This window comes from Aedes aegypti, chromosome 3 (genome assembly GCF_002204515.2).
Source record: "Aedes aegypti strain LVP_AGWG chromosome 3, AaegL5.0 Primary Assembly, whole genome shotgun sequence".
NCBI classification, from domain to species: Eukaryota; Metazoa; Arthropoda; class Insecta; order Diptera; family Culicidae; genus Aedes; species Aedes aegypti.
In genome coordinates this window covers 343,670,750-343,697,215 of record NC_035109.1, presented here as the reverse complement: position 1 = coordinate 343,697,215, position 26,466 = coordinate 343,670,750, and the positions used below count along the sequence as shown (strand labels likewise).

Below are 26,466 nucleotides of genomic sequence, written 5' to 3'. Positions count from 1 at the left end.
ATCCAATAAAATTATAAAAATCCGTAGATTTCCTAAAAAGTTGAGTAAATATCAACGGATTTTCGATTTCTTAGTCTCAATCGCTTCGTCTGGATCCCAGCTAACTTTCCATGTGCTGGATTTGTCAATTCACTCTACCAAAACCTTAGCCTCCAACTTTTAGTGGGACCCATGCTTGAAAATCCAATGAAATTTTAAAAATCCGTAGATTTCCTAAAAAGTTGAGTAAATATCAACGGATTTTCGATTTCTTAGCCTCAATCGCTTCGTCTGGATCCCAGCTAACTTTCCATGTACTGGATTCATCAATTCACTCTGCCAAAACCTTAGCCTCCAACTTTTAGTGGGACCCATGCTTGAAAATCCAATGAAATTATAAAAATCCGTAGATTTCCTAAAAAATTAAGTAAATATCAACGGATTTTCGATTTCTTAGCATCAATCGCTTCGTCTGGATCCCAGCTAACTTTCCGTGTGCTGGATTCGTCAATTCACTCTGCCAAAACCTTAGCCTCCAACTTTTAGTGGGACCCATGCTTGAAAATCCAATGAAATTTTAAAAATCCGTAGATTTCCTAAAAAGTTGAGTAAATATCAACGGATTTTCGATTTCTTAGCCTCAATCGCTTCGTCTGGATCCCAGCTAACTTTCCATGTACTGGATTCATTAATTCACTCTGCCAAAACCTTAGCCTCCAACTTTTAGTGGGACCCATGCTTGAAAATCCAATGAAATTATAAAAATCCGTAGATTTCCTAAAAAATTGAGTAAATATCAACGGATTTTCGATTTCTTAGCATCAATCGCTTCGTCTGGATCCCAGCTAACTTTCCGTGTGCTGGATTCGTCAATTCACTCTGCCAAAACCTTAGCCTCCAACTTTTAGTGGGACCCATGCTTGAAAATCCAATAAAATTATAAAAATCCGTAGATTTCCTAAAAAGTTGAGTAAATATCAACGGATTTTCGATTTCTTAGTCTCAATCGCTTCGTCTGGATCCCAGCTAACTTTCCATGTGCTGGATTTGTCAATTCACTCTACCAAAACCTTAGCCTCCAACTTTTAGTGGGACCCATGCTTGAAAATCCAATGAAATTATAAAAATCCGTAGATTTCCTAAAAAATTGAGTAAATATCAACGGATTTTCGATTTCTTAGCCTCAATCGCTTCGTCTGGATCCCAGCTAACTTTCCATGTACTGGATTCATCAATTCACTCTGCCAAAACCTTAGCCTCCAACTTTTAGTGGGACCCATGCTTGAAAATCCAATGAAATTATAAAAATCCGTAGATTTCCTAAAAAATTAAGTAAATATCAACGGATTTTCGATTTCTTAGCATCAATCGCTTCGTCTGGATCCCAGCTAACTTTCCGTGTGCTGGATTCGTCAATTCACTCTGCCAAAACCTTAGCCTCCAACTTTTAGTGGGACCCATGCTTGAAAATCCAATAAAATTTTAAAAATCCGTAGATTTCCTAAAAAGTTGAGTAAATATCAACGGATTTTCGATTTCTTAGCCTCAATCGCTTCGTCTGGATCCCAGCTAACTTTCCATGTACTGGATTCATTAATTCACTCTGCCAAAACCTTAGCCTCCAACTTTTAGTGGGACCCATGCTTGAAAATCCAATGAAATTATAAAAATCCGTAGATTTCCTAAAAAATTGAGTAAATATCAACGGATTTTCGATTTCTTAGCATCAATCGCTTCGTCTGGATCCCAGCTAACTTTCCGTGTACTGGATTCGTCAATTCACTCTGCCAAAACCTTAGCCTCCAACTTTTAGTGGGACCCATGCTTGAAAATCCAATAAAATTATAAAAATCCGTAGATTTCCTAAAAAGTTGAGTAAATATTAACGGATTTTCGATTTCTTAGTCTCAATCGCTTCGTCTGGATCCCAGCTAACTTTCCATGTGCTGGATTTGTCAATTCACTCTACCAAAACCTTAGCCTCCAACTTTTAGTGGGACCCATGCTTGAAAATCTAATAAATTTATAAAAATCCGTAGATTTCCTAAAAAGTTGAGTAAATATCAACGGATTTTCGATTTCTTAGCCTCAATCGCTTCGTCTGGATCCCAGCTAACTTTCCATGTACTGGATTCATTAATTCACTCTGCCAAAACCTTAGCCTCCAACTTTTAGTGGGACCCATGCTTGAAAATCCAATGAAATTATAAAAATCCGTAGATTTCCTAAAAAATTGAGTAAATATCAACGGATTTTCGATTTCTTAGCATCAATCGCTTCGTCTGGATCCCAGCCAACTTTCCGTGTGCTGGATTCGTCAATACACTCTGCCAAAACCTTAGCCTCCAACTTTTAGTGGGACCCATGCTTGAAAATCCAATAAAATTATAAAAATCCGTAGATTTCCTAAAAAGTTGAGTAAATATCAACGGATTTTCGATTTCTTAGTCTCAATCGCTTCGTCTGGATCCCAGCTAACTTTCCATGTGCTGGATTTGTCAATTCACTCTACCAAAACCTTAGCCTCCAACTTTTAGTGGGACCCATGCTTGAAAATCTAATAAATTTATAAAAATCCGTAGATTTCCTAAAAAGTTGAGTAAATATCAACGGATTTTCGATTTCTTAGCCTCAATCGCTTCGTCTGGATTTCAGCTTACTTTTCGTGTGCTGGATTTATCAATTCACTCTACCAAAACCTTAGCCTCCACAGTTTTCGTGATTTCTGTAGTTAGCCTCCAAACTTGCATACAAGTTGGTAGGAGAATTTTGTTTTTTGTCATATTGCCGCAATTTTCAACCAAAACTCAAAGTTTTTACACTTATTTCGATTGTAAATTGTCTGATCTATCGATTGGCGTTATCAGTTTGTCCCCAAAATGCTCCAAAACCTTAGCCTCCAACATTTTGTAGTTAGCCTCCAAGAACCATACAACAGCAAAAATTGTTTTGGAGGCTAAATGGAGGCTAACTACAAATCGCTAAAAAGAATTGGAATCGTTCAAACGAACGAGTGATCCGTAGCTCTTTTTTGGTGAGAGTCGGTTTATTTGAGCAGCAAAGATCAAACAAAAAGAACGAATTGATTAATGTCCCCTATTCTCCTTCGTTCATTTCTCGGCTTTTTTATAACGCTTATCACGTGCCCTGCTTTGCGCGCCACTTCACACATACAAGTACATTTTTCCGTTACTCTGTACTCTCAGCGCTCTCATCATAGATAGACTAGTAAGCCCCGCTCACTTGCATGCAGGCATAGATAGAGAGAAAAAGAGCTCACTTGAATGGCAAAGCACATTTTGCTTCTTCCTTTTGGTTCGGGTAGAGAAAATCGGACGAGTATATCGGAAGGTTCTGGAGAAGGACGTACGAAGAATGAGAGAGCGAAAGATACGAAATGTACAACGCACGTCGCGCAACAGAAAGTGAACCGCTCTCTTTTTGGTTCGCTCGGTTCAGTTTGGCCTTACTTTGCGAGCAACTGAGCGACTGAACCGTTCAAAAGATACGGTTCACTAAAATGAGCCGTTTTACCCATTTCTACATGCAACTATTTTTGAAAAATAGTATTTTTATAAAATTTCTCTGGATGTCGTAGAATAATCTTGAGCATGTAGAACTAATTATGGCAACATGGAAGTGAAAGAAGCATGAGATAAAGTTCTGAAAATGTCACTGACATCATTCAAAAATTATCCTTAGGAGAATTTCTGTTTAGGTATATAGATAAATTGCAGGATTTATTGTGGGATCTATCTGCGCGTTTTACTTTAGACAAAGTTGTGCTTATTCACAATGAGACGAGTTGAATGAGGTGACAATTGTCGACTCGCTCCCATTTGATTAACATTAGTCGTCTCACGTCACTCGCGGTGAGAGCAACTCGTCTCGACTCACACGCCGCGCAGAATAAGCACAAGTAGGGTTTAATTTTTAGCGTTAATCAAAATATAACACTTCTAGAAATACTCTGGAGAAGTACTTTATTCAATTCCTGGATTATTTGGTCGGTGTTTAAACAGACTGAAGCATTTGGTGTTTCATGGTTTCAGAAAAACGTACGCCAGTCATTCGAAATATCTATTTTTTTTCTTATTTGCTATAATAATGAAACTAAGCTATTTGATGATGCATCTGTATCAAAATAGCGTCGAAAAAAAAAATAGAATTGGCGGAGTGCTCAACGTATCTTTAGAACGCCAAACTATCATCTAGTCCGGTCCGTCTGAACACCGACCATTTGCATGAAGAACTTTTGAAAATTTCCGAAAGCTCTGTACCATTTTTTGAAGAAATTTTGAAAAAAAATCCTAAAGAATACTCAAAAGATGATTCCTACATAAATATCTCAGAAGATCTCTAGTAAAATCTCAGAGAATTTCCTGGAGAAATTCCTACAGTAGTCATTGTTGACCTTTTCGTACTGCCCGGAGAAATTTTGCGTTTTATCCGAGAATTAGTGCTTAGGAAATTATGAAGGGGAAATTCTTGAAAATTCCAATCGGTATTTTGAAGTATTTTGCAAATTTTCTGTTAAACGCACTGAAATCATCTGAGCACTTCTTTAGGGCCCAAGGATGGGGTGCGACTCAAATCTCTTTCGATGTTGTACTGTGCTGCTGCGAGTCAGCACCTCAAATTCTTCGAAAGAGACGTGTTCAAGAAAGTTTTCTGCACTGCACTCCGGCAGTGCTGAATCACAAGGTGCGATGGACAGCGTGGTATCGAGTTATATCATTTTCACTCTTTGCGTTTCGTACACGCGTCGAAAATTCCACGCGAATTCATTTAACTAATATGTAACTGTCAAAACTATTACACGCGATGAACACATTTTATTATCACCTTATGTTTCTGACTTTACCAACTTTATTAAGATCCACAACTATAAGTTTTTGCATAGCAATTATTAGGCTTGTCCGCTTTCAAAGCATACCCTGCTGAAATTTTCCTAGAGTGAGTTTTTGTGCTGGCACGAGAGAGATCCGGAGTAGAGATTGTGCTTTCCTTTGTCTCGCACGTAAACAAAGTGTCTCCTGCACATTGCTTTGAGTTTACTCGCAAAAAATAGGAGGCGCACAATTTATTTCGGAGTGGCACGCATGTTTTCTGCACAGCACTAAGATTTCAGACAAACACTGCTTTAGGCAAATAACTGGAAGAATACCTGTTGTTGTTTTTGATAAAAAGCAAGAGAGCATGCTGAAAAAATCATTTTGGAAATTCCTATCAAGGCAGTGTTGAAAGATGTTTTTAGTTAAACTCCTTTTCGAGTTCATAAATAGCTCGCGAGATTATCTGTAGGAATCCTTCGATAGTCTTATTTTGGAGGTAGAATCAGAGGAATTTCTGCGGTAATTTTCAAAATAGTTCTTGGAGCCTCCTCAAAGGTATCGAAACAAAGATATGTTTGAGTGTCAGAATTGAAAAAAAGCGATTTTTGAAAAGATCTTCTAAAGAGTTTTTTTTTTGGTTTATTCATGGCAGAATCAAAAGAAAACTATCAGAGGCAAATTTTAAAGGAAAATCTCTAGATATCACTGATGAATATTCTGGAAGAATTTTTTCAAGATTGAAAGAAAACAATGACTTAATAAACTCTGTTAAAATCTGTTATAGCTGGGTGTTAGCATTTCGTTTATGTACTACGGGTTGCTGTAATTCGGGTGTTCTAGTAGAATTCATGGCTAACACATCAGCAGAAAGTCGTGAGTTCAAAACCTAGATCGCTTCTCAAATAGCCTAAACTTTGATTTAACCCTAATATTATATCCTGCATGGGGTGGCCAGAGTAGCTTCCAATTTCTTAATAAATCTAAATGTCCTTTCTCTAAGGCAGTCACTCCCAATGACTTCCTTCCCAATATTTTTATCTGGTAAACCTAATGAGATTCAATAGGTCAGTTTTTAAAGTAGAAGAAGGAAAGAGAGTAAGTGTCAAATCAATGGAGGTGTTCATGAATGAACTTTCGGAAGATTTCCAAGAGGCATTTCCGAAAGCATAAATTTTTTTAACACAAAAAAATCCTTCAACATTCGCAACAACTAATTTTACGGTATTATTGTACCATATTTTGTACAAGTTCTCAACTCAACAACTCTACTATTTATATTATATTGTAGGCTTCGTGGCCGTGCGGTTAGTGTTGTCAGGCATTTATGCGCATCGTGTCATGAGGTGTGGGTCCGATTGTCGCTTCAGCCAATATATTTATGAGAGTCTGGTGTGAAAAAGTGAAACAGATTGATGCAACAGTTTTTAAGTAATGAGCATTTATGTTTCTGATTCAACTTATGTCGTATAAAGATCTTAAAAACTTATGAAACAACACATCGTAATTTTTAGATTATTCACAGACAACTCAACCGATTTGTATGATTCATTTCAGAGAAGCTCCTTATTATCTGACATTGAATAGCCCAAAATTAATTTTCTTGACAAATTCATTAGAAACAAAATGACGGACAAAGAAATTTTATATGGGAAGTATAAGTCCCACAAAGAATATCAGAATATCTTCAAAACCGGTAGACTAATGGTCAATATCGACATGGGTTCCATGGAAAATAAAAAAAAATGAAAAACTTGTAATAAAATGGTGCAAAAATATTGAGTAACAAAAAAGTTATCGAGCTTCCAGTAGAGGGATTAAGTAGGAGTCGTTTAGCAAATTTAAGCTGCTTCCAGAAACGATTTATGGAATCATAGCTAAGTGGTAATTAGGAACACTCCTTGAAGAGTCTTAATGAAAATCAAGTAGAATCGAATCCCGAGATGAAGTCCTGGAGAAACATGAGCTTTCTCCAAAGAGATTCCTTGATGAGTTTGATGAATTCCTGGATAGATGTATTATATGATGATGTAATATATAAATTCCTGGATAGATATAATGTAACTGATGAATCCGCTGGAAATATCTTTGGAAAAAGGTTTCCAGTTGCATAACAAATTTTTGGCAATTTCTTCGCAAATTCCATTACTAATTTGCTTAGCTTAGCTTAGACTGACTACACATATCAATGATTTCTATTCCGTGATTGACCGAGGTCAGTGAAGTTGCACAAGGAATAAACTAGGAGTTCGGCTGGGATGGGCCATAATCTTCTTCAGTGTACATAATTCTGTGCCTCTATTCATACATGGCCAATAATGGCTCTGACCACGTCCTTGCAGTCGTGAGCAATACTAGGGTGTAGCCTTTGCTATTTGGATACCGTGTTTACATATGCATCTGCACAAAGGTTAATGATAAGGTGTTTGTTGATGGGGAAGTTTGTTGGGTCACATGATTCACTTTGATAAATGAATAGACCATGATAAACAATTATTTGAGAGATATGAACATGGAAGGGCAACGTGGCGTAGTTGGCTACACGTTCGTTTCATAAGCGGATCGTCATGGGTTTGATTCCCAGCCCCCCAACAAAAAATGACACTTGAAGTGACGAAACAGTCACAGTTTGTTGAAAAATCGTATTTATGTCCCACCGTTATAACGATAAAATGTGTAGTCATACATATTCAACAAAATTGAAATAAAAGCATGAAACGAGCTCACCAATCGATCCTTAGTTCTTGACTGAACAGCCTCAATACACTTTCAGCATCAGCTAACGTATCCAGACTAAATGAGAAAGAAATCACACTGGAGACGCTTTCGCTTTACACGCAAAAAAATTCGCTCTGATGGCACGAAACAAAAAACATGAATGCTTGGGATTCCATGAAACACTGCCCGGAAAAAAGCGTGCAAACCGAAACCACTTCGCAAGATCCATTACTTACTGTTGATACAATATTGAAAAATTTCTTATAAGATCGTTTGGTGGACTCAAAAGAAAATTAAAAAAATCGTCTGTGACGCAATAATATAATAAAAATGAGTGCTGAAAGCAATCTTTGACAACATTTTGAGATCAACCAGGAGAGAAGAAAAACTCCATCCTTCTCTTCCCCTTCTGGCTACGCCCATAATTTCAGCTTTCGCCGAGCGAGATAGGCTATAGTCATGACGAACCTGCTCTGGGTGTTGGGATTTACGCTTGCCGTCAGATCGCCGACATGCAGAAGCATCCGCAGAGCTCGGAACAGGGAGCTACCAGCGGATGCGTTGAACACAGAAGCCCATTCCTTGGAGTGGCACTTCCATTCACATCCCCAAGACCGCTTTGGGATCGACGAATCAATAATTTCACTTACCCGATGTCTTGAGGCAAAGCGGGTGCAGCAGAGGATAACCACTAAAATCCTATTTCCTCCCAATTCTCTTGCGGTTTCGGAGAGTATACACGCGCGCCTTCAGAGGAACTGCCGGCGATCCGAGCGCTGAAGTCGTTAGGTACAATAATCAATTTGCAGTCTAGTAACCAACCGTTCAAGGGCACACGAATATTTTCAGAGAAAAGTGCTGCGCCTGCGGTGGTCGTAAAATAACCTATAGTATGTGTACCGTACAAGGAAACGCCTCGTTGGAAAGTTAACGTAACTTAAGACCGACCATTTGGCCACTAACCCACACATTGCGATACAGTGAGCAATTCTCGCTGAAACCAGGCCGCCATCGGCACCCATCGTTAGAATTCCAATTTTATGTCACTGATCGCTAGTTTTCGATAAAACTTAAGGGTGGTCCTTTTTGTTTTCTCAAATTGGCGAACCCCTCGTACGCCAGCTAGCTAAACAGTTTGCAAAAAAGCCCATTTTTTGATAAATATTGGGTATTTCTTCACGTGATATGTCTCATATTTCCCTTGGAACACATACCAAACTTAATGGCATCGTATAGAGAAAGGATATAGCTTTCATTTGAAGTTAAAAAAAATCCGGCGGCCATTTTGAATTTGGCCGCCATCTTGAATTTTGTTAGAAAAATCGTTTTTTCACCATTAGCGCACCGCTCGTTTTGAATTCTGAGATCACCATCAGAAAGCTGAGGGAAAATTGCGTAAGATAGGCTACAGAAACTAGGTGTGCAATGGTATTTACCCTATGAAATGAACGATTTTCTAAAACATGTTCCACGATTTTGACGTATATGGCGAGAGCAATCAATGCAAACATCATTTTTTTTACAACAAAGATACAAGTTTTCAATAGTTGGTGTATTTTTCGAGTCAGATCAAGAATAGGAGTATTATTTTGAGTGAAAAAATCTGGCGGCCATCTTGGATTTTGACGCCATCTTGATTTTGACTAGCAGAATGAATTTTTCACCTTGATAGCACTCAGCATGTCGAATTTAGAGGTTACCAATGAAAACAAGGTTACGTATACTCTTCTTCTTATTATTCTTCATTTTCCTGACGTTACGTCCCTAGTGGAACCGAGCCTGATACTCAGCCCAGTAAACACACGATCGTATATAATAGGATATAAGAGTACAAATGTGGAGGCGATATACGTACATTTTGCATGCAGCATAATGGCGCATGTACGTATATCGCCTCTACATGTGTACTCATATGCGCTATCGTATACGAGTTTGTGTTTACTGGGAGCTTTATTAGTTATAAACACAGGTTATTAAATAGGAATTTTCTTTTATAATGCGATTTTTAATAACAGAATATTTCTTCGACATATCTTTGAATTCAGTTATTATGAATAAATAAATTTAATGAATAAAAACCGTCCAAAAACATTGATTGAAATAAACAATTATTTTTTTACCATATGCTTTTTTTTTTGTCATCGAATGAAGTTTATAAATTGTGCGTTCGAACATTAGTAAGTTTTGTGGTAATATCTGTAGTTTTAACGTAAAACATTTCCAAAAGTGCATTAATTTAGAATGGAAATCTTAAATTTTTAACCAAAAAAAATCCTTGATTTTCTGAATCATAAAGTATTGTTTTTACTAACACCCAACATGCATGTGAAAAATAGCGAAATTGAAAGGTGAGAAGCAGGCTTTGTTCTAATGTGGACGTAATGCCGAAACTCAGGTGAATCATTTTGAGTTTGGAAAATCTGGTGGCCATCTTGGATTTCGACGCCATCTTAGCTTTTAGCAGTAGAATGATTTTTTACCATCTCAGCGCTCTTCATGTTTAATTAATTAAAGATCTTCGTTAAAAAACAAACAAATTCTTTATTTCTTATCTTATTTTAGCTGTTCAACAGATTGTTCATTTCTATCAATGGTTTTAGACCAAATAAATGAAAGAATTAATGCTATTTTTCAACTCGCAGATATGCAGAACAATCATTCAGGTGGCAAATAAGCGTTAAAAAATTCTACTTGTTGATTTATTTTTGAAGCTTAGGGGCTGGCTCTATTCCAGTAGGGACGTAACGTCAGGAAAATGAAGAACAAAAAGAATAGTAAGTGTAACGGTGGCATTAAAATTCAACATGTTGAGTGTTATCAAGGTGAAAACTCATTCTACTACTTAAAACCAAGATGGCGTCAAAATCCAAGATGGCCGCCAGATTTTTTCACTCAAAATAATACTCCTATTCTTCATCTGACTCGAAAAATACACCAACTATTGAAAACTTGTATTTTTGTTGTACCAAAAATGATGTTTACATTGATTGCACTCGCCATATACGTCAAAATCGTGGAACATGTTTTAGAAAATCGTTCATTCTATAGGGTAAATACCATTGCACACCTAGTTTCTGTAGCCTATCTTACGCAATTTTTCCTCAGCTTTCTGATGGTGATCTCAAAATTCAAAACGAGCGGTGCGCTAATGGTGAAAAAACGATTTTTCTAACAAAATTCAAGATGGCGGCCAAATTCAAAATGGCCGCCGGATTTTTTTTTAACTTCAAATGAAAGCTATATCCTTTCTCTATACGATGCCATTAAGTTTGGTATGTGTTCCAAGGGAAATATGAGACATATCACGTGAAGAAATACCCAATATTTATCAAAAAATGGGCTTTTTGCAAACTGTTTAGCTAGCTGGCGTACGAGGGGTTCGCCAATTTGAGAAAACAAAAAGGACCACCCTTAAGTTTTATCGAAAACTAGCGATCTGAGACATAAAATTGGAATTCTAACGATGGGTGCCGATGGCGGCCTGGTTTCAGCGAGAATTGCTCAGTACGAGTAGGAAGTCAGGAGGACGAACGGTGGATGCATGTGTGTAGATGCCTTCAGAAATAAAACTCAATATCCTGTAACAAAGTAGAATATCCGTTCGTTCCCGTACTCGGTCAGAGTACGATGCTGTTGCTGATGGCTTGATACTTGAAGGATACTGCCTGCTGCTGGCGGCACGGAAGGACAGCCTGCTCGATATATGACCGCATTAGACACGGATGAAGGGCCCCACTACCGGGGTTCTTGTAGCGAAAGCGAAAAGGCAATGTGCTGTGAAGCTGTGAATGTGGCTGCTTCTGGGTACTTGGGCTTCGAGAGGGGAGGGATGTTATCCCAGGAATTGAGTCATATGACCTTGACCAATTTTTGGGAAAATTTCCCAGAAGCTTAAGGTTGAATTGGCTTATGCACGACGTGTGTGATAAATAAGAATTGATGCAAATTGTTGGATTATCGGCAGCGAATGTTATACCATGTACCAAATTATATTAGTTTTTTTGAAGATCTGTCAGTTATAACTATCATTATTTCTCCGTTTTCTTCGGTCCACCTTTAAATCACCACCGAAAAAGCTGAAATTCTTACAGAACACTATGTTTATGGTAAGGATGGTAAAAAAGATATGGGAAATTGGAATTTCAAACATTTTTTAATTTTGAATTGCCTCAATACTTTTATGCCAGCTCAGAAATCATATAACACACAATTTCTGAATTACCCAATCCAATGAACGCTTTCCATTGACTCAAACAATCTTCCTAATAGTGAATTAGAAAAACACACTCCAATCAATTAGAAACTCTCGAACCGAGTGTCAAAACCCTTCCCATCGATCGACACATTGGATGCCATGTTTGATTTATCATGCCGGTAAAAAGTTTGCTCGTTCATTTCTGGGAATGTTTCGTTTGCCACACCTGCTGGAAAATCGAATTCCTCGTTCTTTCCCACTTTATGCTCTCAGATACCCTCGAATCGAACCAACAACAATGCTATAGCCGATCGATCCTGCGACGAACAATGCCGGAGTGTGCCGGATGACGGTGGCATATTTATAATTTAATTACGCTAACGAGCATAATCAATTCGCAAACAGAGAAAGCCAGGATCACGACGAAGACGACGACGACGAGAGTCCTTTCGCACCAGGGAAGACGTGTTGATGAAGTGTACGGTCGATTTGTGTGGGAAAACAGACGTCAACCAGCGAAGGACCAGAATGCCTTCCCGATGACTTTCCCAGAGCACTTATGGAAAATTGATTCTCCGTTAATGTCAGTCGCAGTCAACATTCGAATAGAGTTCCCCTTCCATGGGTCCATCTCTAACGCCGACAACTTCAGGGACCACCCAGAGTGGAAAGCGAGTGATAATAGAAAATTCTTTCGTGCGATAAACGCCGACGATTGAAGACGAACGAACGACGAGAATTTTAAAGGAACATTTTTGGGCAACCCCATCAAGATCCGTTTTCCGTCGTCGTCGTCGTCGTCGTAGTCTTTCTGGGTGGGAGTCTCTTTTTCAACGATAGGAAAGAAAAGTTTGCACCATCAAAATCACGTCGATTTCATTTCGTCGGTCCCCGCCTGGCCCCTCCGAAAACGTCTGCCAGCGGCAATCAACCGCAGGTTCTCTTCGTCTTTTCCGAAGATCCCCCCGAACCATCACCACAGCCAATGGAATGAAATGAAGAAAGGTCTTTCACTGTTCGTCTCGTCCGATGAGGGTGTGTGATATACATTTTTTTTTTAAGGTGAAGATGAATCGAAGCCAAACCTCAAATTTTCAAGAGCACAAATCTGGAAAACCGAACATCCGTTTAAGCTGAAAACTTAATCGATTGGTCACTAGCTGGTGGTGATCAAACGATTAAGTTTTCAGCTCAAACGGGTGTTCGGTTTTCCAGATTTGTGCTCTTGAAAATTTGAGGTTTGGCATCGATTCATCTTCACCTTAATTTCGATAAAAACTACCTTCTTTGATACGTTGATGACTACAGCGTAGCGTCACGCCATTGCCTCGAACGTTCAGGGTCGTTAGGTACTCTTCCACTGCGTACTGCCAGCGTATCAAGGTCTTTCACGAAGTAGTCGACCTTTACCTGGTACCTTGCTGAACATTATTTTCGCAATTCTTTCATCCGACATTCGCATTAAGTGACCAACCTATTGAAGCCTGCCTCTATCTCTACATGCAACCGTGTACTTCGTTTTGGTGGAATTGAAAGTCAGGCCTATACTCGCTGTCTTTCTTTTCTACCTGTTGACACCTCGTCTGCGATCCGAAAACTTGATTTTGAACCATTCGGCGTAGCAAGTATCAGCCTAATTAGTTTCGCCGGAAAACCATGTTCAGACATAATCTGCCACACTACTTAAGCTACTCACTTCTGTGCTTGAGAAGCTGGACAGGGATCTCGTCCTTCCCAGCAGATTTACAGTTCTTCAGTACGCTCACAGCCTTCTTGACCTCTCCACTGTCCTCCATGTCCATTTTCACCGTTCAACATTTGCTGAAAGAGCTCCTTCCATCTGGCAGCCACCGCCGTTTTATCAGTCACCAAATTCCCTTCTCGATCATTGCACACGGCCGAGCCATTGACCGTTGCATAAAATCTCCGCATATCGTTCCGGTTCATGCTGTCTTGAGCTTCAGTTACCACAATTTTTTTGTGCTGCCTTTCCTCTCTGCGGTGAATTCGCTTTTATTCGGCTCTCGCTGCCCTGTACCGCTCTCTGTCCTGTCGGGTACCGGTCACAAGCATACGGCTTCTGGAGATATTCTTCATGTCTGTCACTCTCTGGCACTCTTCATCGAACCAATCGAGAGGTTGCAGGACATTTCCCAGAAAGTCAAACCCCAGAACGACATTCCCCAGAATGACGTTCCCCAGAAACCCATTCCCCAGAATAGGACATTCCCCAGAAAACCATTCCCCAGAATAGGACATTCCCCAGAATGGGTTTTATATGTTTGTAAAGAGTGGAAAAAATAGGTAGTTTAGTTTTTTTGTCGTTAAGAAATGTACCTACTGAATTGATTCGAATACCCAGAAGCTTCGAATTCCGGACACAGACATCAATTCACCAAGAATATTATTTTGTCAAATTCATTATTATGGATCGCAAGCGAATAAAATCGGAATTGAGTTAAAAAATCTTTTGAACGGCGATTCTTTGCTTCCTTTTTCTCAGGCAAACCATCTAAGCTGCCGTCCATAAACCACTTGGTCTTTTTCGGAAGGGGGGGGGGGGGTGTGGCACACAAATTTCAAAAAGTTTGTGCGGTCAAAAAATCACGAAGGGGGAAAGAGGTGGTTTTGTGGCTAAGTGGTTCATCGGCAGACCCAACCATAATCTTAGGAGGAAAATGCTGTTTAAAAATTTTCTTAGTTGTGTCTTAATTAATTTCATAATTGTGCTACTGCCGTTTCCCTGTATATCATTTCCCTGAATGCCACCTCTCCGAATGACCCGTTTCCCCGAATAGTGATGCAGTTCAAACAGGTGCAAGCATAGTCTTTAAGGACTGGGTGCTGAACTAGAATGAATGATTAGCAATTAAAAGAAGAAGATAATATAGATTTGAACGTCATCCTCGACTAAATATATCTTGCCAAAAATGCCAATGATGGTGAAACTCGAATGAACCGCCAATCAAGTGAAGAGGAGTGCATATTAGATGACCGGTTCGTTACCACCTCGAAACACAAAAGTTATGATAATTATAAGAGCTAAAAACTTTTCGGAAACTAGGCTATTCGGGGAAACGGGTTGTTCGGGGCACTCGCATTCTGGGAACTGGCGTTCGGGGAAACAACATTTGGGAAACCGACGTTCGAGGAAAAGTAGCTCAACAGTTTAACATAAGCTGTTCCTACATATGCCATACTGTGTTTTATGATCAAACTTGATCCAAGCTATTGTTTTTTTTTTTGTTTTCATAGTTATTCTTCCTTCTTTTGAAATTGGCTGTTCTTTCTAATTGTACTTTCAAAGGGAGATTAGTGTAGTGCACGGTGTGTTTCGTAGAACAAGTTTATTACAAAAAAATAGGTAAGTCTGAAACTTCTCCACAATAAAGTCTAGGTTTCTCGCGTTAATTTGCTGCTAAAACCAAAATAATCGGTCGGGGGGTCCAGAGTATTTTTTTTTTGTTTGATTTCGAGGGACTTGCACATATGTTTGAATTTGCCTATCTATGTGTTTATGTACATTAGGGCGATTCAAAATTAAAAAATGTTTGAGAATTCAATCTCACATATGTTCCTTACTATCCTTACTATAAAAATAGTGTTCTGTGAAATTCGCAGCTTTCTAGGTGGTGATTTAAGGTGGCCCAAAGACAATGTAGGTTTATATGCAAATTACTATGAAGAAATTTTGAGGTACGTTCCAAAAACGCTTGTACTGTCATGTAAGTACAAACTCATTGTAAAAGCTCTTTCTTAAAACCATAATAAAGAAATTTGCTAAAGAGAGAAATTCAATTCGACAAATAGCAGAAGAGGTATTCATGAGTTTGTTTCCTATTATTTAGCTTAACCCCTCTACCGGCAGCTTCATTTTTTTAGCACAAAAATATATTTGAATCGCGATAACTTTTTTGTTTATCTATATTTTTCCACCATTTTTTCACAACTTCTCAAAAAACTCTTCTACCTTTGGAATCTATGTCGGTATTCACCATTGGTCAACTGGTTTTAAAAATATATCGGCGTTCCTTGGGGGACCGACACTTCCCATATAAAATTTCAATATGATGTTTTATGAAATTTTCAAGATCTCGTTACGGCTCGTACTTAAAATATAAAAGCTCATTGCTCAAAAACAGTTACACCGATTTGTTTAATTTCTTCACAATAGACTTTCATCAAAGTTCAGTTTTGAAAAGCGAATAACCGAATATGAGAAAAAATCTGTAGCCAAAGATAATTACGAGAGTTATGGCTATGCGTCGGTCCCCCAAGGAATATCTCCGACTATAGATGACCAATGCTCAAAACCGATACAGATTCTGAAAATAAGAGAGTTTTTTGAGAAGTTGTGGAATTTTTTTTCAAAAATATTGAGAAACAAAAAAGTTATCGCGATTTGAATATTTTGAAAATATTAAGCTGCCGGTAGATGGGTTAATATGGGGTTATAGTACTGCAAACAAGTACAAAAATCCCAAACCCATTTTAGCCTCATAATATTTTTTTCTGATCTTTTCATAAGCACTGTGCCATTAAGAAAATAACATAAAAAATATAAGAAACATCTCAAATACCATCCAAATTAGCGTATTTTTCAGCACCATGGGGCAAGTATATTACATGCCTTATAACAAGGTTTATCACATGCGAAGCCCTCTACTAGTTAATTCGAATAATTGAAATTGTGTTGTTTGAAAGGCGGATAAGTCACTTTTGTTTCTAGGGGTCATGCACAAATTACGTCACGTTCCAAGGGGAGGGGGGAGGGGGTTAAGCCATGCGTGACAAGCCTTACAAAATTATCGGAGGACTCGAGAAGCAGACAACCGGTAACTCACTGGTCACTCGCTGGTGGCGACTAATCAATAAAATGTTCAACGCAAAAGGTTGTCAGGTTCTCAAGATACAAATCTACAAACAAGCTCTTGAAAGTTCGAGGTTTGATATCGATGCATCTTCACCTATTAAAAATTTTTCCTAATAACTTCTTACATCATTATGACCAATTTAAGTACGATTTTCAAGGTTTTTCGTGGACAATAACGAAAATGACGTTTGAGACAGTTTTGCAATTATGCGTATATCATATGTCATATATGCTTATTACAGCTCTTTTGAGCAAGAACAACTTTACCTTCCAAGCCAAGGTGTTCAAATTGTTTGATCTTGCAGTTTGTCCCGTATCTATGTTCAACGCAATGTGTATCGGTACAAAAACACATATCCATGAATACTTCACACAAAATAAAAAAAAATGTTCTGGACCCCCCGACCGATTATTTTGATTTTGGTCGCAAATGAAAGAGCAAAGTCCAATTGTTTTTAGTTCGAAATTTCAGACTTACCTATTTTTTTGTAATAAAGTTCATCCACAAAGACACCGTGTAGTGTAATATGTCACAAAGTAAATTAATGGAGTTTGTTTTTCGGCTTTCATGCCATATTCTCCCTTCTTCTGAACATATGCTGTTCTTCCTAGGTTTATTGTCTAAATAATTAGGGATGGTACACATATTATGTCACGCTAAATTTTAATTTTTTCGACGAGAAAATCGTCAAAAAATATAAAAATCGTCCAAATGGTTCGAATAACATTTCCGACCATAGGTGGTTAATTTTAAAGAATTTTTGATTTAAAGATTCTCCATTCAATAAATGAAAGACTGCAACAAACCGAAAGTCCTACCGTTAAAAATAAAAAAACAATACGAAAATGTTTTACCTTTGAAAACTATGGTTTTCCTCGAATTTTTCAGTTAGATGCATTCACTATTTACTATTTACCATTTTCCTAGATTTGAACACCTCAAAGATCTCTTGTTATTTTTTTTTCTGGGGAATGGATTTCTGGGGAATGTCCAATTCTGGGGAATGGCGTTCTGGGGAATGTCGTTCTGGGGAACGTCATTCTGGGAAATGTCGTACAATCACGAGATGATGATCCGAGTCGATATTAGGACCTCGGAAGGTCCTGACATCATGACACCTGAGAAATGTCGCCCATCAACGAGCACTTGGTCGTTTTGGGAGCGGGTGTTGCCAAGTGTGTTTGCGGACATTCTTTCGTGCGAAGTAGGTACTGCTGATTGCCATCCCTCTAGCAACAGTGAACGGTACTAGCCGCAAGCCATTATCATTGGTAGCGGAATGAAGGCTTTCCGTTCCTTCGACGGGTCGAAAGAAATCTTCTTTCCGGGTCTGCGTATTTGCGTCGCCGTTTACTATCTAGACATCTTGTTTTGGGCACTCTCCCTAGGCCTTATCTAGTCTCTCATAGAACTCATCCTTCATGTCATCGGGCTTATCGTTCGTTGGCGCATAAATGCTGATCAGGCTGTAGTTGAATAACTTGCCCATCATTTTTAACTCACAGATACGGTCACTTACCGGTTTCCACCGAATAACTCGCTTCATCTGCTTCCCAATCACTATGAAGTCAACTCCACGTTCTGCTCTGTCTCCACCGCTGTACGCTAACGTGGTACTTGAATGAAGTGTTGGCGATGAGATCAACCGCTCGAAATTCACGTTCTCCGGTTTTGTTCCAGCGAATTTCCTGGATAGCTGCCACGTTGACGCTGACATTCTGCAGCCCAAGGAGCTTACCTAGGTTAAGAAATAAGGAACCACCTTTCGATGTACAGGGGAACTGTTTAAAATCACGTTGGAAACCAAAAGAAGCCACTTGAGAAAATGTCTGGAGATTTCTGGAAAACTTAAAATCCCCTTTTTGAAACGCAGTAATCTTCTAGGAGCTTCTTGGCAATTCTTGAGAGACTTGCCGAAATTTTATGGAAATCCTTGGGAACCTATGAAAACTTCCACTAGAAGCCGTTGGACTACTTGGAAATCCCCGTGAATTTCTTCGAAGGATTCACTAAGCCCAGGAGTGACTATTGATAAAACATAAGAAGCTTTAGAATACTTCTTGTAGATCCTTGAAATCCATTGACAACATTTAAGAAACATTCTCTAGGTTCCCTAGAAACGCTGTTGTGGGGACCGTCTGAAAGCAAATAGAGACCTTTATGGTTTTAAGAAGTCCCTCGAGATCAACGGCTCAACCGATTTTCAAAATTCTTTCACGTATCTCATGCCCATATTCCATAGCTTAGTATGGTAGGAAAAAGTTATTCCTAGGGGTGTTCAAATTTCCTCTAGAGCATTTAAACCAATACAATTTTTTTCCGCACACCAAAACGACATGAGTATCGTGCCAAATTTTAAGGCAATTGTAATAATTTGAGGTATTTTAAACCCGAGCGACCCTAGATAACTATAAAAATAATGCATGTGAAGCAAAAACATATTTTGATCATCCCTGAAGCATCCAGATTTGTATAGATCGCGGATTTTACATGCGGCTTGGAATCTTCGACAAAATATTTTGGGATTAAGTTGCAATACATGTTGATTCCATTGAATTTGATCTAGATAACTTGCAACTCATCTGGATCAGTTTTTTTTTCTCATGAAAGAAACGTTTTAGATCAAATTTCTTTCTACAATGTTGTTAAATAAGATTTTTTTACATTTTTCGACACAAAGTTGCTTGCTGAAGTGTAGAGAACTTGATTGAACTGAAAAATACATTTTTTAATACACTCAACATTTAAATAACTGCAAAGACATAGGAAATGCCTTTTTCCTTAACTGTTGGTCTAGGAACATTCAAAGATAAATTCCATGCACTGACATGTAGTTTATTCGACATTGATTTGATTGCATTAGTCTACAAAACATTTTTAAGGAGAACATTAAAATCGAGATCACACACAAAATTTATTTCGATTAAAAACTTAAAGAAATCCTAGTTATTGAACTTGTTTTTCTATAAATCAAATTTAGAGTGTCATGTAGTTGTTTTCGTACATGTCCAGTTTAAAAGTTTGAGCAGAAATAAAATTTTAGATTACACTCTTAATCGCATTGAATCTGTGTGGGCATCAGTAGTAATGTTTTGATACACTCAAAATTTCTTCAACTGAAAATCTACGAAAATACTTATAGGCTAATATTCTCAAAGCTAAACGATCTCTTCATCATCTAGTGGCTAGTAGGAGAACCGTCGAAAAAGAGGTTGAATGGAGAACACAGCGTGAGCAGCATAGAAAGGAGCACACAATTTACACTTTTTCTTGGAATAGTTATTTTGTAGACGATCAGAGAGCATTGAAAAACATAATAAACTTGTTTTCCAACGAAAATGTATAGATCCGGTCAGTGCTCATGTACGATTAGTGGGATAAAATTGGAAAATTGGCGTTAGGCAACATAGGTTATAAACTTCCGGATTTTTTGTTAGTGTTGTGAAATCACGCGTATCACAAGAATGAAGCGTTGAAATGATTATGTCAATGGAAAATAGTTCAAAAATTAATTGATTATGACCTAATTTTTGGGTTGAAAAATTGAAATTTGGACGTAAACAAACATTTTCAGTGACATTTCTCGCCTTCTTCCCCAGCGACCTCTATGATGGTGGCGCATTATATTTGCCTATACTGTTTGCCTTGAAATCAAGTTTCAGAGCGATGACTTGTAATTTCATTAAATAGGTTTTAAACCTGATTCCCATTAATCAAACTTCAATCTTTTTTATGAAATGAAAACTTAAAATTTCAAAACTACAAATTGAACTTTAACACTTCACTTTTTGCAAAAAAAATAAAATAAAATACTAGAATCACTAGTAAGGCGAGTGCTCGACACTGAAGAAGTCTGTAAGTCGCAGACGAAATAGGCCTATCTGTCAAGATAAGCAAAACATATAAGAGTTTAAAGGTATTTGCTCGCCTTACTAGTGATTTTAGTATTTTTTTTTTTTTTTGCAAAAAGTGAAGTGTTAAAGTTCAATTTGTAGTTTTAAGCATACTCTAATAATCCCTCCCCTAAATTTAATATAAAAGTGTAGTTGAAATTTCATCTTTTCAGAAAAATATATAAAACGCTGAATTTTTTTTTTCCATGAAAAATATACAAATTTCCTATGACAGTAGAATTTTTTATATTTTTTCATTCAAATTTTTTTTCGTAGTTTTTCATTTTTTCTGAAAAGTTGAAATCTTAAACTGGGTTGGAAATCGGATGAGCTGTTCATAAGTTATGATTTTTTTAAATAAAAAACCTAATGCGCTAAGACTACCAGTGTGTGTCCATAAAAAAAGACTATATTTTTTATTTTCAAAACAATATATTTCATAAACTTAAAACATGCATCGCTTGATTTTGATGAAAATTTGACAGTTAACGTAAAATTTTCTGAACTTTCAAGACAAAATGAGAACAGCAATAGCCCCTTTTGTCCCGAGGCCTTCAAAACACAAAAAAAAAACATTTTTTTGTGAAATTTTATATGTTTTGTCATATATGAAAAGTCAAAATATTTAGCTTTCATTTCGTCTAAGAAAATTGAAAATCGGTCAAGCGGCTCAAAAGTTATGATTTTTTTTAAATAAAATTTGTTCAATGTCGCGATTTTTCTAGTCACCCTATTTTGGAAATGGTCACCCCAATAAAAAAAATCCAAAAACACGTGTATTCTTATTTCGGATAAGGAACAAAATAGCAAGTTTTCACGGAATTCGGTGACCCACTAGATCGGGTTTTCATGGAATGGCTGTAATAGATATTTTTGATCCCGGGGATCCCAGTGTTAATGCAAAGCAGTACAATTCGTAAGATAAAATAAGTCTAAAAATATGCATTCCAAATGAAGAAAATGATTTACTATAGCAATGAATAAATGTTTTTAATAGTTTTGATTTACTTCGTCGAAAGCGCCAATTCCCGTCGTATCAAACACAAAATGTTCCACAACGGAGGATATTAGAAATTACCTGCAATAAAGATTCATTTTAAAAATGCAATCTCGTGAAAGCTGTTATGATTCGTTCACTTGTACACCAAAAATTCAATAACTGCTACTTTATTCTGATGAATAACTTCAGTTAATTTAGCAACTTCACTCTTTTTGCCGAAATCGCATGGACGAAGACGTACCTTGCGAAATTTAACTAGCGATCGACTGAGCTACGCTACATTACACTACAGTATGAAAAATCTCCGTACATCTTCACTGAAGGATTTCATTTCTATCACATCCCGAGCAGCAGTAAATAACAACTGAATACCAAACTGAGGTACTCCATACCAGATAATTTCCAATACTTACAACCTGAATGAGGTATGAATGAGCCCTGCAAAAGAGGTAAAATACCTCAAATAATACCTTCTGCATATTCTACAAATACCAAGCTGGTAATTAGACCAAGTATTGTAATAGCTAAATAATACATGATGGATTTTCATATAAAAGTGAAATTTTTCAATATTAGTTCAATACCTCCAGCAGTCCTCAATAGCTATCGAATACCAAAATGAAGTATTTTTAATTGTTTTGAACATTTTTTTCCAATACCCTTATAATACCAAAATGAGGTATTGACAACTGAACCATACCTAATTATGGTATGATACCAAAATATGGTATGCATAAGCTATTGTGAGTTGTTTTTCCTCTTCGCGATGCCGTAGAACTTCTATAACACTGCGGAACACGTTTTTGTCTCAAGTACCAAAATACCGCTATATACACAATTAAGGGTTGCTGAATCCATTTCCATTTTCAGAAATATCTTAGCACGTCTAGTTTTTGAGATATTGACTGTTGAAAATGCAAAATTTGACTATTTCAGCCAACTTGCATGCAAGTTTGACAGCTTGTATGGCAATTCATTTGCTTAATTTGCCACAGAATTCGAACTTCATGTGTGAAACAATACTTATCAACAAAGTTCATAATGTTTTCGATGGTCAAAAGTTATTTTTTGGTGATTCTGAAAAGTATTGTATTCTGCCATATAAATGAAACGAAGGATTTTGTATGGAGACTGTAAGCATGTTGGAAAAATCGATTTTATTTAAATTTTATCGAGCAATTTCAACTAAATTATTTCTAAATCGTAAGTTTAGGTCCTATTTTGCATGCTTGGTGGATTAGATCACAAGAAAGTTTGATAAATCATACTTTAAATCGCATGTAAACATCAATCGAACCAGTATTTTATACAACTTTGACGACCTGTAGCTAAAAATTTTGACGTGCTGGAATATTTCTGAGAACAGCATTAGATTCAGCGACCCAAAATCTACTAGAGACACATAATTTGATTCTTGAGACACGCAAAAATGTCATTTTTGTTCTGCTGTGTAATTCACGAAATTTCATAGAAACTCCCTCAACGATCGCATATAATTGAGAACGTAAACAAAGTTTTTCATCCGTCCGGACTGAGAAAAATTCAATCAATGTGTGCGTGATGATCGGCGTAGAAAACGATTCTTTTGATTGTGGTGTGAAAGATTGTTTTCGATACACAGTAAACAGTTGTCATGCATTTGTTCGGTCATAAGGAATTGTGCTTGTATATTTGGACTGTATTTTGAGATTGTGCTACTTTTCCCCGAATGTCGTTTCCCCGAATGTCGGTTCCCCGAACGCCAGTTTCCCGAATGACCCGTTTCCCCGAAAAGGGTAGCAGTTCAAATAGGAGCTATAATAGTTTTCAGTGCCAGGATGGTGAATTAGAAAAAACGATAAGCAATCAAAAGAAGGAGGTATTCAGTCGTTTTCGGCTAGACACATGTTGCCAAAAATTCTGAGGACGGTAAAACTAGTAAGAACCGCCAATAAAATGAAGAAGGGTGCATATCAGATGACCAGTACGTTCACCCTTCTTAAATGTATAAAGTTATGACAAATATGAGTGCCAAAAACTTTTCGGGATAGTGGGCTATTCGGGGAAACGGGATATTCGGGGAACTGGCATTCGGGGAACTGGCGTTCGGGTAAACGTCATTCGGGGAACCGACTTTCGGGGAAAAGTAGCACAACCGTATTTTGAAGGGGCCCATTGAGTTTCATGGGAAAATCACATATTTCATCATGCTGTAGGCATGGAAGGCGCTGATCGCAGATCTAAATATTGTAGTGAAATACTTTATACTTATCTTCAATTTTGAGATTTTGACCACTCACTATATCACAGTGAACCGTCACTTGTGAGACGAATCAAAACTGATTGTGACTGAAATAAAAATGGATACGATGAATAAAGCCAACGGAAATCAATACTTTCATTGTATTCTTTCCTATGGACGACCAAGATTTATCGAAATCCCATTTCACAATGCGAAAGCCGTCTTGAGAATGAATTGTTAAGCATCAGTTTGTATCAGCATCATTCACTGCAAAACTGAGAAAATTACAGTTTTCACTTATCGAAGCTTAATACGATGGCACTATTTTGCAAAGTTTCGTTTTTATTTCGTTCACTATCATCAAAATTCGTATTTTTTTTTGTCAATTAGACGACATGAAACGAAAATGGAAAACAAATATGTCATCTCATTGGATTCCGTGGAACTCTTCGATATTTCGTTTCGAACAGAATCATTCGGAATAACGCATACCCTTAGTCCCCCATCTCGCAAAGGATGTGCTGCCGGTCGTGCTGATGTTTGGTTCGCACTATTAGATTATCGTTATCCCGGAAAATCAATCTAAATGCTTACGGTTGTTTCGTTTTCATTTTCTCGCAGACCGTTTTCCCACTTCTACCGGATCTTCGAAAAGAGGGGGTGTCAGATGAAGAAATCAGCTTCTGGTCTTCTGGTTATAACAGGTGGCAGTGTTAAGGGTTGAATTCAGTCGAGGGGGTTATGGCCTCCGAACCTTCGGTCCTAATCGGGCGATAATGGCCTACTTTTAGGCTGATGGAGGATACCGCACATGCCGGTGGCAGACATTTAGGCGCATTTCACTTTCTGGGAATGGATTTCCTCTCCGCGACAACCCTGAAAAGGACAATCAAATGAAATAACAACATATTCACTGAACCGTACGCTTTCCATTAAAGTGATTGATTTCACCCGACCGTGTCCCCGCGGTTGTCGCCGGCACGTCAATGGCCACACCGCTTCCGAAATCCTCCAAACCACCGCACGGCAGCAAAACTTCAATATCTCCGGCTCGTTAAATTGGAGAATTTGATCAGGCGGAATTTAATCTGATTTCAAGTGGTCTCCTCTGGCATGTCTTGGCTCCCGCTGGTTGTGCCTTGCGGTCTTGAAATATTTATTTTCCGCTCCGTCCCCTAAAACTCAATTGTCCGAAAATGCTCCCGCTCGGGTAGTCCGCATTTTCCAAGAAAGGCCCCCGGAACAATTTTCCCGTGCCCGAAACTAGTTTGGCCGCAATTTCTCCTCACACCCCTTTACACTACCTTTCCCCTGACCTATTCACACTGGAATCTCAATTTACGAGCTAGATTGGCGAATGGAGATTGGGACCTTCATTGGCCGAGTCCGTGGCTACAAAGCAAAGCCATGCTGAAGGTGCCTGGGTTCGATTCCCGGTCGGTCAAGGAACTTGTCATAGTGGAAATTCCCTCGACTTCCTTAGGCATAGAATATCATCGTACCTGCCACACGATAAATGAATGCGAAAATGGCAACTTTGGCTAAGAAAACTCACAGTTAAATGAAAAGTATTACTAACTATTTCGTAAATTACTCAATTTAAAAACCTTATTAAAAAGTTACGGGAATTGAATACACGTTTGGAAAAGATTCCGTAAAACGAGATTCCACTGTATACCTATCGGCGAAAACTCGCTCAACCGGAGCGGGCCGAAAGTTTTAAGTCCGGCCGCCCCCGTACCAAGCCTGCAGCACCGAAAGGCTTACGAAGGACATGGTCCGAATGTCACGTACACCATGCCCCACGACAAAGCACATCGGATTTTCTGCACCGGACAGATGAGCAACTTTTTCCACCGGGGGGGATTTTTGTTTTGGATTTCGTCGAGGTTGTTCCCTTCGGCCAGCGAGCGGCAATCAATTCCCTCGATCCCCGCCCGCGCCCTTCAGCAACCGATTTGGGACAAAATTTTCCGATAGTTTCGAACAGGAGGACACAGTTTTTCTCCCGAAGTCCGGTGCGAGAGATGAATGCCAAATTCCAAAATTTCAAATCGTGTGGACGATTGAATTGGAATTGGAGCCGAACGAGTGTCCCATAATTGCACGGGGGGATACAACGAGTTGCGTAATGATTGGGATGAGCGGGGGTGATAAGGGGGCGGTCTGCATTGTTACGAGTTAATTGAAGCGTGGACATTTTCGGGAATGTCTTGTGCGCTGCTGTCGGTGGCGGGTGTGGTAATTGGTTTGAAAAATTGCGAAAGAAAAATTGATTGCAATTGCATGGGCGATCCAATGGATGATTGTCAGATTCAGGGGAGACTAATTGCGCGATTATTGGTTCATTCATTTTCTATGAGCGAGTGTTTGCGATACCAAATGGTTTTATAAAACTTTCGAGAATTGCTTTTGATTCTCTTGTCCCAGTTCTGCAAACAATCCAGAATCTAGAGCTTTCGAAAGAATCACTGACGAACTGCTTCGATGAATAGACGGGGTTGGTGGTCTGATGGCTACCGTTTTTGCTTCATAAGCAGAAGATCATGGGTTCAATCCCAGGCCCGTCCGTTTTACTCATGCCTTGATTCTTTCACTTGCTTCTATATATTACTCTTAATAGATCACAGTTTATAGCATTTGATAGAACCCGAGACGGACAGAAACAAACCGTTTCCCTACGCTTCAATTCTTTCATCATTATAGCATGCCTTTTCTTACGCCTGATACATACGCAGTTTGCTAACCAAACCA

The 26,466-nt window shown here is 38.3% G+C and overlaps 1 protein-coding gene across 3 annotated transcripts in view; it reads left to right on the top strand.

The window, feature by feature from the left end:
- Positions 1 to 26,466, top strand: part of LOC5579127 (nephrin) — a 655,956-nt gene that overhangs the window by 160,650 nt on the left and 468,840 nt on the right. The window lies entirely within an intron of this gene.